At 32.5% G+C, this 12,706-nt stretch overlaps 1 long non-coding RNA gene across 1 annotated transcript; it reads left to right on the top strand.

Moving 5' to 3' along the window:
- Nucleotides 1–2,323: 2,323 nt before the first annotated feature.
- Nucleotides 2,324–4,335, top strand: LOC105435824. The gene is made up of 3 exons (XR_969768.2): nucleotides 2,324–2,839; nucleotides 2,944–3,013; nucleotides 4,146–4,335. It is a non-coding gene; the product is annotated as an uncharacterized LOC105435824 (long non-coding RNA).
- Nucleotides 4,336–12,706: the final 8,371 nt, after the last annotated feature.

Below are 12,706 nucleotides of genomic sequence, written 5' to 3'. Positions count from 1 at the left end.
GACGCATTCGTCTAAAATGGAATGAAACTCTTTGGAAGAGACTCTAAAATAAAGCTAACTTGATTAACTCTTCGATGGGACCACCATTTACTTCGGCGATGTTGAAGTGCATCATCATGTCCATATGTCCATAGGAAAATATATTGTATATGTGGAAAGAGAGAAGTTAATGATAATGGAATATGTTAGTAATGAAGAAAGAGAAAAAAAAAATATTTTGAAATAGGAAAAAATTGGAGTTAGTTCGAGAAATTAAATAATGATAATAATAATAGTATTGTTATTATTATTGTTGTTGTTTACAGGGTCTTTAACTTATTTACCATAGGATATTACAAAAAAAAACACAAATTGCTAATATTTTACACAAATGTACCAAATGGGTTACAATATTACGCAAAAGTAGGTCCAAATTACCAATATGTCCATATGGTATTTTTTAATTGTTTTAAAATATACAGAAATATTAATTATAATGAGAAGATCGTGGGACATTAAAATAGAAAAGTGATGGAACCGTTTTCTCACTTTCCATATTTAAAAACATCAAATCCCTTTCGTATTATATCTTTTATAAAACATCAACTAAAAGTATTATATCTGACGGGTAATATATAAAATTAATATAAATGTAAATAAGACGTGGTATATATATAATAAATCACATATACAAAGTATTATATATTAGGATAATATTATAAAATTAGTATAATTGTAAATAATATATGATTCTGAAGTAGGAAATTTTTTGTTGTGGCGCTGCTTATGATCTGAAACTTTATGTATAAAAAATTTAGATGATAATTCTTTTGAAGTGTTCATATGGGGAGGAGGGGGAGTGGGAGGGGGTTGATTGGTATATTTTTGATTAGATTTATTATAGGTATCCGCTTTTGTGACTTTCTAAGTTGAGTTGGATTCATGACAATCTAATGGAATATTCATATCTATGTAAAGTCATGAAATATTCATATCTATGTAAAGTCTTGAAATTGATTGTATATGATATATGGAGAATGATTTTATATATTTATATATGTTCGAGTTTTGAAACTATATTTGATGAATACCGTTGATCATATATATATATATATTTATGAAACTGTTGTTGGAAAACTGTATAAGACTATTAGATCAGCACAATACGCGAACAAAAATATAATTCAATTACAATTTTTTTTCAAAAAAAAATGAAACATGCTTGACGGTTTTAAAATGTCATAAACAATTGCATTCTTGACCGTTTTAAAACGTCATGAATATGTATATTCTTGACAGTTTTAAAATGTCATAAACAAAGGCATTCTTGACGGGTTTAAAATGTCATAAACAAGTCCATTCTTGACGGTTTTAAAATGTCATGAAAATATGTATATTTGACGTTTATAAAACGTCAACGTTCTCCATTCTTGACGGTTGATAAAACGTCAAGAACTTTGGCTTTCTTGACACTGGCTTCAACGACGTTTTTAAAACCGTCAAGAATAGGGTCTCTTGACAGTTTAAAAACGTCAAGAGAGCCTGTTTTTGTAGTAGTGAAAGTATTATATCTTACGAGTAATTTATAAAATTAATATAAATGTCAACAAGATGTGGTATATATATAATAAATAACATATACAAACTATTATATATTGCGATAATGTTATAAAACTTATAAATAATATGTTGTATATATTTACTAAATCCTAATCATGTAGTTTTGGTGTTTAACTATTTAATTTTAAACGGGTAAAAGAACAAATGACTTACAGTGGAAATTATCTTAGCTTCAGGTGATGGAGAATTGTAAATGTCAGCGACTTGTAAAGAAGATGCAACTTACGGTTATTACAAAATTGAATACAAATTTGGCTGTCGAAAAATTGTGAAAACAGGGTGATAAGAAATTAGAAATTTATGATTGAATTTTTTAAAGCTTCAAATGATGGACAATAATGGTTGTCGGCGATGAAGAATAATAGGTAAAAAGATAGTCTTGGAAAGAAGATATCATACGATTATTATAAATTAGAATAAAATTACTCATATTATAATATATTTTGATTTATAGTTAATTGAAAAGATACTTAAAATTTATTACCATATTCATTAATCACATTAAATTAAGTTATGGAATTCATATTAAGGAAATATTTCAAATAATATTAGGAATGAAATATCTAATTAATAATTATTGAAAGATTAGACTTGTCCATAAAATATTATCTTTCCTATTTAAGGAAATAATTTTCAAATTAGGACATTTATGAAATTTCTTATTCAATTAACGTCTTTTGTCTAAATCTTTCTTATTTATATTAAATACGCCTCTCTCGTTTTGCATGCCTCATCTTCTCCACCCCACTCACCCTTCTTCACCATTCAAACCCTAGCCCCCGCCCCTTTCATTATGCACCTTCGGCCATCGAGAATCCCACGACTGACGCAACCCTACATGACGACGATCGCCCGGATGAAGCTATTGTGTTGCGTTCCTTCTTTGCCTCGCATCTCCATCCATCAGTCATAGCCGCACGTTCTACCATCGGGAAGCCAAAGCCGAAACGCCCTGAGTCACGCATCTCAACCGTCTTCGTGCCCTCTAGTTTCGCCAGTCGTCCGTGTCGCGTGCTCCACCCTTGCCGAAGCCGATCGTGTGCATCTTAGCCAGAATCGAACCCAAGTCGCGTCTCCTCGAGTGATCTGCGCGTGGTCGTCCAAGCCATGAGCCCCCTCTATGTGTGAGTCGCGCATCTCTGTCCCTTCAAGCCAGATCTGAGCCGCCTTCATTCTCCACAAGTCACGTGCCTGAGCCAACTACCCTGTCGAGCCGTTCCTTGTTTTGGAGTCACTTTTGGTGAGTTTTATTAGTATTGATTGGGTTTGGTACCCCCATTAATTACCTATTTTTGTCCCAAATGAGTTAAGTTTTGGAATAAGTTGATTTATGGTTGCTTGAAGGTGCAAGAGAAATCGGTAGAATTGGGACTGTGAATTTTTCATTTAAGGTGGATTCAACCTTAGTCTTGGGGTAAGTATGGTTAAGTTTGGTTGTTTGCTTAATAAGCAATGAGAGATAGTTGGCAAATTTACCAATTTTGTGTATGTGTTCGGGTTTAGAACTGTAATTGGGAATTTGACTACCAACCATATATTTTCGTAAATCCCCAGGTAAGAGATTTTTCCTATATTACCGACTTTAAAGTTGCATGTGTATCTTGTATATTTTGTATTGTGTAGTAGAGATGTGATATGACCATTTCAGATATTGTATACTTGGTTACTTTGGTAACCCTTTCATGATTGAGATGCAGCACCATTGGTGTATGATATGATTATATGTTAATTTGAATTATGTTTGTTTGAGCTAAGATGTTGTTTTATGTTGAGCATGTATAGCCTATAGTGTCCATTGGTGTATGATATGATTATATGTTAATTCGAATTATGTTTGTTTGAGCTAAGATGTTGTTTTATGTTGAGCATGTATAGCCTATAGTGTCCTATTAGTCTGTCTGTTAGAGTCGTACCATGAGGCGTCCATTGATGTCCCCTACATATATATATATATATATATATGCCTTTGTGGCTAGTTGAGATGTGATTCGACAGAATCACTTACAGCCCGACTCCTCCTTTGAGTCCACTGAGAGTCCAATTCAGTCTCGGTGGGACCACTGGATAGTGTGCGTTCGGAAGCACAATAGCATGTGGTACTTTATTACAGGATTCTAACGAGAGACTAACAGACACTTAGTGAGACCAATAGTGGGCCTCTTACTGAGTATAAATTCATACTCACTTTCTTAAATGTTAATTTTTAAGTAAGGGGAGGCAAGGGCAAGCTGGCGAATGATAATAAGTGATCGTGGATCGCAATAGGGAACAGTTCAGTTTTTCTTCTGCATTTATATTTCAGTAGTAATATTTTTCATAGCTTTATTTCAAAACTCCGGTTAAACTATTCTAAATAGTTTTTTTCTACTTTTTGGGCCTAAACTAGTATTTTGATTAGTTATCTTAATTGCTTATTTATTTTTATTATATTTAAAGCTTTTCCTCAAACTTTAAATTATTTTCTTGTATATTTAAATTTAAAAAAAAATCTATACTTATTTAAATATTAATGACCTCAATTTACTAAGAAAGTTGGGTTGTTACAGGAAAGTCTTCGACGAGTGGTGTCCCAATTTAGAGATTGATTTGTAGATTTAGAGATATCATCGAAAGTAAGTTCTCTTATCTTTTCTTTAAAAGCATGCTTATAATTTATTTAGAATTTTGATTCTAAAATTTTGCCATTGTATCAGTATCTTAAGATTTCCAAATGAAATTGAGTAATGGGTTCTTTAATTCTTCCGGTGCCATAGGACTTTTATCCCTTCAATTTTTATGAGAGCCATCTCAAATTTTAATTGAAAATTTTAAATTTTGCATTGGTTTAGGTGGGATTTATTTTTGAATTATGAATGTAGTTTGCAAAATAGATGTTTTTTATTTTAGTACCTTAGATTATAATTTTTCATTAATTTAATTAATGTAAGAACCGGTTGTTCTCCGTTTTTTTATTCTTTTGTTTTGTTTTAATTAATCAAATTAATATAATATGATTATATTAATTTGATTAAATCTGAGGGTGTCAAATTTTTGCTATTTAATCTTTTATTATGTTTGATTAAATTACATAGGTGCATAATGTTGTCATATAATTTAAAATCCCACCTTAGGATTATAAATATCATGCATCATTCTTAAATATAAAAGTTATCTTTTAGTTGTATGATTTTCTAAGCATGTTTATGCATTTTTATATATTATAAATGTTATAAGATTTAGTATTAATGGATGATTTTGAATTTCATGAGTTATTTAAAGTATTTTGATAATTTAAGTATATGAAATTGGAAAAAGATGACGTATGACATTACTTAGTTAAATATAATTTGTTATATTTAAATTAATGCATGAATGCTTGGTTGATTTATATGATTTTTCTTTAATATAAATGTTATATTAATTAAGATGAAAATCAAATTTTCATTGAGCATATTACATCGATAGATTAATATAATTTTTATATTAATATAATATTTTGCATGTTGTATGGTTTATTTTTTGTTTTAATTAATTAAACCATAGTATACATATTATAGAACTAATTAAGTAATTTTATAATAGTTATAAAATTTGATAATTAGAAACCGTCAACCTATAATAAAGAGTTGCATGCAAACATAGGATCATAGGATTAATTTGTTTTAATTTAAAAATGTTTAAAATTAAATAGACCTAAAATCACATTAATTCTAATAGGATTAGAATTATATATTTTTAGTTTAATGAAACTAAATAGGACAAATAGGATAAGGTTATAAGGGAACTCCACCTATAAAGTTCCTGTAAAGTTCTGTCTAAAGCTGGAGGTACTTAAGTTGACGGTTTACGGAACATCTCCTACCTGGGAACTTAGTCAAAACTGCCGTTAAATTAATCTTATTCCTATTAGCATAAGATGTCACTAGGTAAATTAAATGGTTTAATACACCTAGAAACCTTAAGAGTGAATAGGATTTAAGGTTATAATGGAAATCCACCGGTAAAGTTTTGTCTAAGGCTGGGGTATTTAAGTTGACGGTTTACATAACACCTTCTACCGAGGAACTGACCAAGAACCGGCATTGAATTAACCTTATTCCTATTAAAAATGAGATGTCACTAGGTAAATTAAATAGTTTAGTGTATCTAGACACTTTATAGTAAAGTTTATTATAAGAGTTATAATAAGAATAGACTTAGATAGATTCATTTAGCCGGAGATTAGCTAAGTACAACAAACCCTAAATTAATAGAACATTTTAGTGGGAGAAAAATGATATATATGATATATCAATTTTTAACTCTCACGTCTCTAAGAGTTCACATGTGATATTCATACTCGACTTGTGTCGCCCTGGGAGCGACCTCCCTTCGGAGAGTGTTTGTATAGGTCAATAACAAGGTGAATAGGGGAAATGTTCATAGTAAGTGGGAGAAGGATGCGTGTCAACGTATCCTACGGTCTCCTCCATTAGGTTACACCATGAGATTTCTATGATCCGCTGCGTGTCGTTTTAGCATGACTATCCCTTTGGAGAGCCTGATTGTAGGAGTCGGAACAACGCAAACTCTAGAAATGGATAGGGTTTCTTAGGTTAATCTTCAACAATTGTCTTTCCCTTCGGTAGCCTGTTGAAGCGTACCTCTGGGATCTGAAAATGATAGGGTCACACTTACGAGATGAATAAGTAAGTTAATGTATCCTTGACTGAACAACGGTGGCTAAGAACTATAGGAATATGAGTTATTATGGTATTAGTTATTAGCTGAGATATCTCAATTCAGGAGTGGAGTAGTTGATCACCCTTCGGTGGCTGTTGCTCTAAACTTCTTTAGTATCGTTGCAAAAACTAAATCATTTGTTTGATTAGGGTCCTTTGATTGCTTGTTTTTGCTAAATTGATTGGATTATTTTAATGAGTTAAGACAAGGATAACTAATACGACCAATTGATTGTTTCAACATGTCTTCTTCAATTATTCAACTGCTTAAAAATGGAAAATTAATCGATAAAAATTATGGGGCGTGGAAGTCAAACCTCAATAAGATTCTGGTTAATCATGATCTATGCTTCGTCTTAATGGAGGAATGTCCTCCTTCCCCTGCTCGAAATGTATATCAGAATGTCAGAGATGCATATAACCGTATAACAAAGGTCAATAACAAGGCCCGCGTCTATCTCTTGTCCAGTATGTTTGACATACTAAGCAAGAAACACAAGACCATGGTCATTGCACATTAGATCATGGACTCCCTCCAACAGATGTTTAAGAAGAATAAAAAAAAAAGGTAAATATGATTTACTTGTCTTAGAAACATGTTTGTTAGCCATGTTTGCTCTTCTATAAAGGAAACTAGTTCCTTTAAGCAACTAAAGGAGGGTGGATGACTCTCAAGTTTGAAATGGGAGATGTCATTTCAGCTCTTGCAGTGAGAGATGTTAAGTTGTCTTTCAAAAATAGATTCTTGTTTTTGAAAAACTTGAACATAGTTCCTAAGATTAAGAGGAACTTAATTTCTATTTCTTCGCTTATTGAACAATTGTACTCGGTTGTTTTTTTTCTTTAAAGGAAGCGTTCATTTTAAAGAATAATGTACATATTTGTTCGACTAAGCTTAAAAACAACTTGTATGTATTAAAACCTAATGAAGCAAAATCATTTTTAAATCATGAGATGTTTAAAACTGCTAATACTCAAAATAAAAGCAAAAAATTTCTCCAAATAACAATACCTTTCTTTGGCATTTAAGATTAGGTGACATTAATCTCGATAAGATCGAAAGATTGGTAAATAATGAACTTCTAAATGAGTTAGAAGATGATTCATCACCATCATGTGAATCTTAATAAAAATAAATAATAATAATAATAAATAGAAAAATGACTAAAAAACCTTTTATTGAAAAAAGTTATAGAGCCAAAGAGCCCCTAGAACCTATACATTTAGACCTTTGTGGTCCAATAAATGTAAAAGCTAGAGGAGGTTTTGAATACTTCATCTTTTTTATAAATGATTATTCAATGTATTGTTATTTATATTTAATGGGGCATAAGTCTGGAGCTCTTGAAAAGTTCAAGGAGTATAAGGCTGAAGTTGAAAACCTATTAAGTAAAAATATTAAAATACTTTGATATGATCGAGGTAGAGAGTGCATGAACTTGAGATTCGAGGACTATATGATAGAACATGGAATCTAATCCCAACTCTCAGCACATGACCCACTTCAACAAAATGGTGTATCAAAAGAAGAAATAGAACCTTGTTAGACAAGGTTCAACGATGAGCTACGCTCAATTGCCTAACTCGTTTTGGGGTATGCAGTAGAGACTGCAATTCAGATTTGATTTGTTGATTACCCTAAAGAAACGAGAGGTGGTCTATTCTTTGATCCAAAAGAAAATAAAGTATTTGTATCGACAAATGCTACTTTCTTGGAGGAAGACCACACGAGAGATCATTAACCACAAAGAAAATTAGTATTAAGTGAAACTACTAATGAATCAACAAGGGTTGTTGATGAAGCTAGTCCCTCATCAAGAGTTGATGAAACCAACACATCATGTCAGTCTCATCCTTCTCAATTGTTGAGAATGCCTTTACGCAATGGGAGGATTGTATCACAATCGTTACTTGGGTTTAACTGAAACTCAGGTTGTCATACCAGATGATGGCGTTAAGGATCCATTGTCCTATAAACAGGCAATGAATGATGTAAACAAGGACCAATGAGTCAAAGCCATGAACCTTGAAATGGAGTCTATGTACTTCAATTTTAGTGTGGGAGCTTGTAGATCTACCTGAAGGGGTAAACCTATAGGGTGCAAATGGATCTATAAGAGAAAGAGAGATTCAGCTGAGAAGGTACAGACCTTCAAAGCTAGACTTGTAGCAAAAGGGTATACCCAAAGGGAAGGGGTTGCCTATGAGGAAACTTTTTCCCCTGTTTCTATGTTAAAGTTTGTAAAGATTCTCTTGTCCATATCCATCTTTTATGATGATGAAATATGGCAAATGGATATTAAGACTGCTTTTCTTAATGACAATCTTGAAGAGAGTATCTTTATGTCTCAGCCCGAGGGGTTCATAATAAAAGGTCAGGAGCAAAAAGTTTGCAAGCTGAATCAATCCATTTATGGGTTGAAACAAGCATCTAGATCTTGGAACATTAGATTTGATACGTCGATCAAATCTTATAGTTTTGACCAAAACGTTGATGAACCTTGTGTATACAAGAAAATCAACAAAGGTAAAGTAGCTTTCTTAGTACTTTATATGGACGATATCCTTCTCATTAGCAATGATATAGAATACCTAATTGACGTTAAAAATTGGCTAGCAGCCCAATTCCAAATGAAAGATTTGGAAAAGGCATAGTATGTTCTAGGGATCCAAATCATAAGGGATCATAAGAACAAAACGCTAGCACTATCTCAGGCAACCTATATCGATAAAATGTTGGTTCGATATTCGATGCAGAACTCTAAGAAGGATTTATAACCTTTCAGGCATGGGGTTCACTTGTCTAAGAAACAGTGTCCTAGGATACCTCAAGAAGTTGGAGATATGAGACGTATTCCCTATGCCTCAGCTTTGGGCAGCTTAATGTATGTTATGCTCTGCACTAGGCTAGACATTTGTTATGCAGTAGGAATAGTCAGTAGATTTGAGTCCAACCCAGGGTTAGACTACTGGACAACGGTTAAAATTATTCTCAAGTATCTTAGGAGAACGAGAGACTACATGCTTGTGTATGGAGCTAAGGATTTGATCCTTACGCGATACACTGACTCTAATTTACAAATTGATAAGGATTCTAAGAAATCCATGTCGGGATCAGTGTTGACCCTAAACGGGAGAGCTGTGGTATGACGTAGCATGAAGTAAGGATGCATTACAGACTTTATATGGAGGTTGAGTACGTCGTTGCTTGTGAAGCAGCAAAAGAAGCAATTTGGCTCAGGAAGTTCCTGCATGATTTGGAAGTTGTTCCAAACATGAAAATTCACATCACTTTCTATTGAGATAAAAGTGGGGCATATTGTTGATCCATTTACAAATACTCTTCTGCTAAAGTGTTCGAGAGTTTTCTAGAAAGTCTAGGTCTACGAGATATGTACAATAGGTAATCTAGGGCAAACGGGAGATGAGTAATGGGTATGAGAATGCCCTAGTTTATTGTATTTGTATATATACGTTTTATGTAGTATACTAGTACATTTTACCATTTCCAATGTCAGAGGATTACTTTATTATGTATATCCCAAACGGACTAGAGTTTTAGTCCAAGTGGGAGTTTGTCGGGATTTATGTCCTAAAACTTGTAGATTGTAAATATAATCCATTGACCGTTATTAATAAAGTGCTATTATTGTAATAAATTATTAGTTTTGTCTTATTAACCCAAATCCAATAAACTAATATCTGAAGTTATTTAATGAATCTTGAACAGTATGTAGAGACATATATGGATCAATGTTCAAGATCATCTTAAACGGTCTATAGTAAAAGGATAAGGTTGGGTACCTTATCCTGGTAACACTATTGATACGGCTCACTTTGTATTTGATACAAACGCAATGATCGAACGTGTTTGTGTAGTTGATATACGAGTGAGGGTATCCTATGCAATGAGTTCGTATAAGACCAGATCGCGAAATAGTAACCACTAGATGTAACACCATTAACTAGTTAGGTTTCTATTTTACTAGGATAACCTAGGTAACTTAGTCTTAATCCTAAGTGTGTTATAAACTTCTGTTTGTAAGGGATTGTCCTTTGATTTGTACGGATGAGAGTGATCAGATCATCGACTCAATAAGCTTATCATTTTGGGGACAAGACCAAGTGGGGAGCTGGGAACATAATTACACAAGATGGAATTCACTTCTTCCCTACTTTAGGGTAAGTAGATGAGTATTCCCTTAAATGGTGTCTCCAGGTCTTGAACAAAGGGCTCTACCCTCTCTATGGAACGAGAGGGATTTCTGTTTATTGGTAGGACAATAAACAGGTTGTTCACTAGAGGAGCACTGATATTTAAGGATTAAAGGTAACCCAGGGGTAAAATGGTAAATTGACCCAGTTGGTGTTACGAACACTCGTGAAGGACTAACTTACTTTATTGGTCTATATTTGTGGACACAGCAATATATCTACAGTAAGAAGAGTTCAACTATAAGTCATTAGTGGAGTGTACACACAGTTAACGAATATTGATTAATGTGGTTAATGAGTTTAGCCAATTAATCTCATATCGTTGTAGCTTTTGATCTGTAGGTCTATTAGGTCCCCCTCTTAGCTCGTAAAGGATAATGAAATTTATTTATATTGGTTGTAATTTGAAATGTTCAAATTTACTTAGGGAATTAGTTTAGTGTATAGCGATATATTATAATATAAAGTTTGTGAAACTTTACTATAAATTTAATTTTGGATATGATTCAAATTTAATTTACGAGAGATAAAATATTTGAATAAGTTCAAATATTAATTTAATGTGAATTAGATTCATATTAAAATTATTGGTTACGAGATAAACTTATATTTGAATATGATTCAAATTCAATTTAAGTTAAATATACGATATTTAATTTAGCAATTAATTAACTCGACAATTAATTAATAATTTAGTTCATTTAATTATGTTTGATTTAATTAAATTTATAAGATATTGTAGAGATATTAATTAAATATGATTTAATTACTTATATTAATATAATTATATAAGATATTGGAAAAATATTCATTCAAATAAGATTTGAATGAAATATTAATTAAATATGATTTAATTAATTATATTAATATAAATCTATAAAATATTAGAGAGATATTTATTCAAATAAGATTTGAATGAAATACTAATTAAATATGATTTAATTAATTATTAACTAATTGATTAATTGTTAATTAATTATTAGATTTGATAATAGAATCTCACGATTCTCTCATACTCCTTTTCCTATTTCAAAAACAAAAATTCATTAAGAAAAAAGCCAAAGTTTTTTCTCTCTTCAAAAAAAGTTTCTTTCAAATATCTCTAAACCTTTTCCCATCCCTATTGGTTCCCACAAACCAATCTCATCCTAGAGGATAGGAAGGTCTCTGACGGGTGGTGTCCCAATTTGGAGATTGATTTGTAGATTCAGACACGTCATCGAAAGTAAGTTCTCGTATCTTATTCTTTAAAAGCATGCTTACAATTTATTCAGAATTTTAATTCTAAAAATTTTCCAATGTATCGGTATTTTATGATTTCCAAATGAAATTGAGTAATGGTTCTTTAATTCTTCCGCTGCCATAGGACTTTTATCCCTTCAGTTCTAAGTTGGGTCGTTCCTTTCTAGGCCATAGCATTGGCCCTTTTTTCGACGTTTTATGACAAAACCAAAAAACTAAATTTGGGGCATCACCGTTTGGCTTTTGTGGGCAGAAAATTTTGATATGACTCAAAATGAGACCACCTAGCAGTTAGATGCGAACTTTCGAGACCTTTGACATCGTTCTAAGTTGGGTCGTTCCTTTCTAGGCCATAACATTGACCATTTTTTCAACGTTTTGGGACAAAACCAAAAAACTGAGTATGGGGCATCACCCTTCAGCTTTTAGGGGCAAAAACCTTTAATATGACTCAAAATGAGATCATCCAGCAGTTAGATGCGAACTTTCAAGACCTTTGACACCGTTCTAAGTTGAGTTGTTCATTTCTAGGTCATAACATTGGCCTTTGTTTCGACGTTTTGGGACGTAACCAAAAAACTCTGTATGGGACATCATCGTTCAATTTTTTGTGGGTAGAAAACTTTAATATGACTTAAAATGAGACCACTCAGCAGTTAGATGCGAACTTTCGAGACCTTTGACACCATTCTAAGTTGGGTTGTTCCTTTCTAGGCCATACCATTGGCCCTGTTGGGACAAAACCAAAAAACTGAGTCTGGGACATCACCATTCAGCTTTTGTGGGCAAAAAAATTTAATATGACTCAAAATGAGACCACCCAGCAGTTAGATGCGAACTTTCAAGACCTTTGACACCGTTCTAAGTTGAGTCGTTCCTTTCTAGGCCATAACATTGGCTCTTTTCTCGACGTTTTGGGACATAACCAAAAAACTCAGTATGAGGCATCA

The sequence above is a fragment of the Cucumis sativus genome, chromosome 1 (assembly GCF_000004075.3).
Source record: "Cucumis sativus cultivar 9930 chromosome 1, Cucumber_9930_V3, whole genome shotgun sequence".
Taxonomy (NCBI): domain Eukaryota; kingdom Viridiplantae; phylum Streptophyta; class Magnoliopsida; order Cucurbitales; family Cucurbitaceae; genus Cucumis; species Cucumis sativus.
Note: the sequence above shows the minus strand (reverse complement) of the source record. Positions and strands in the feature narration are given on the sequence as shown.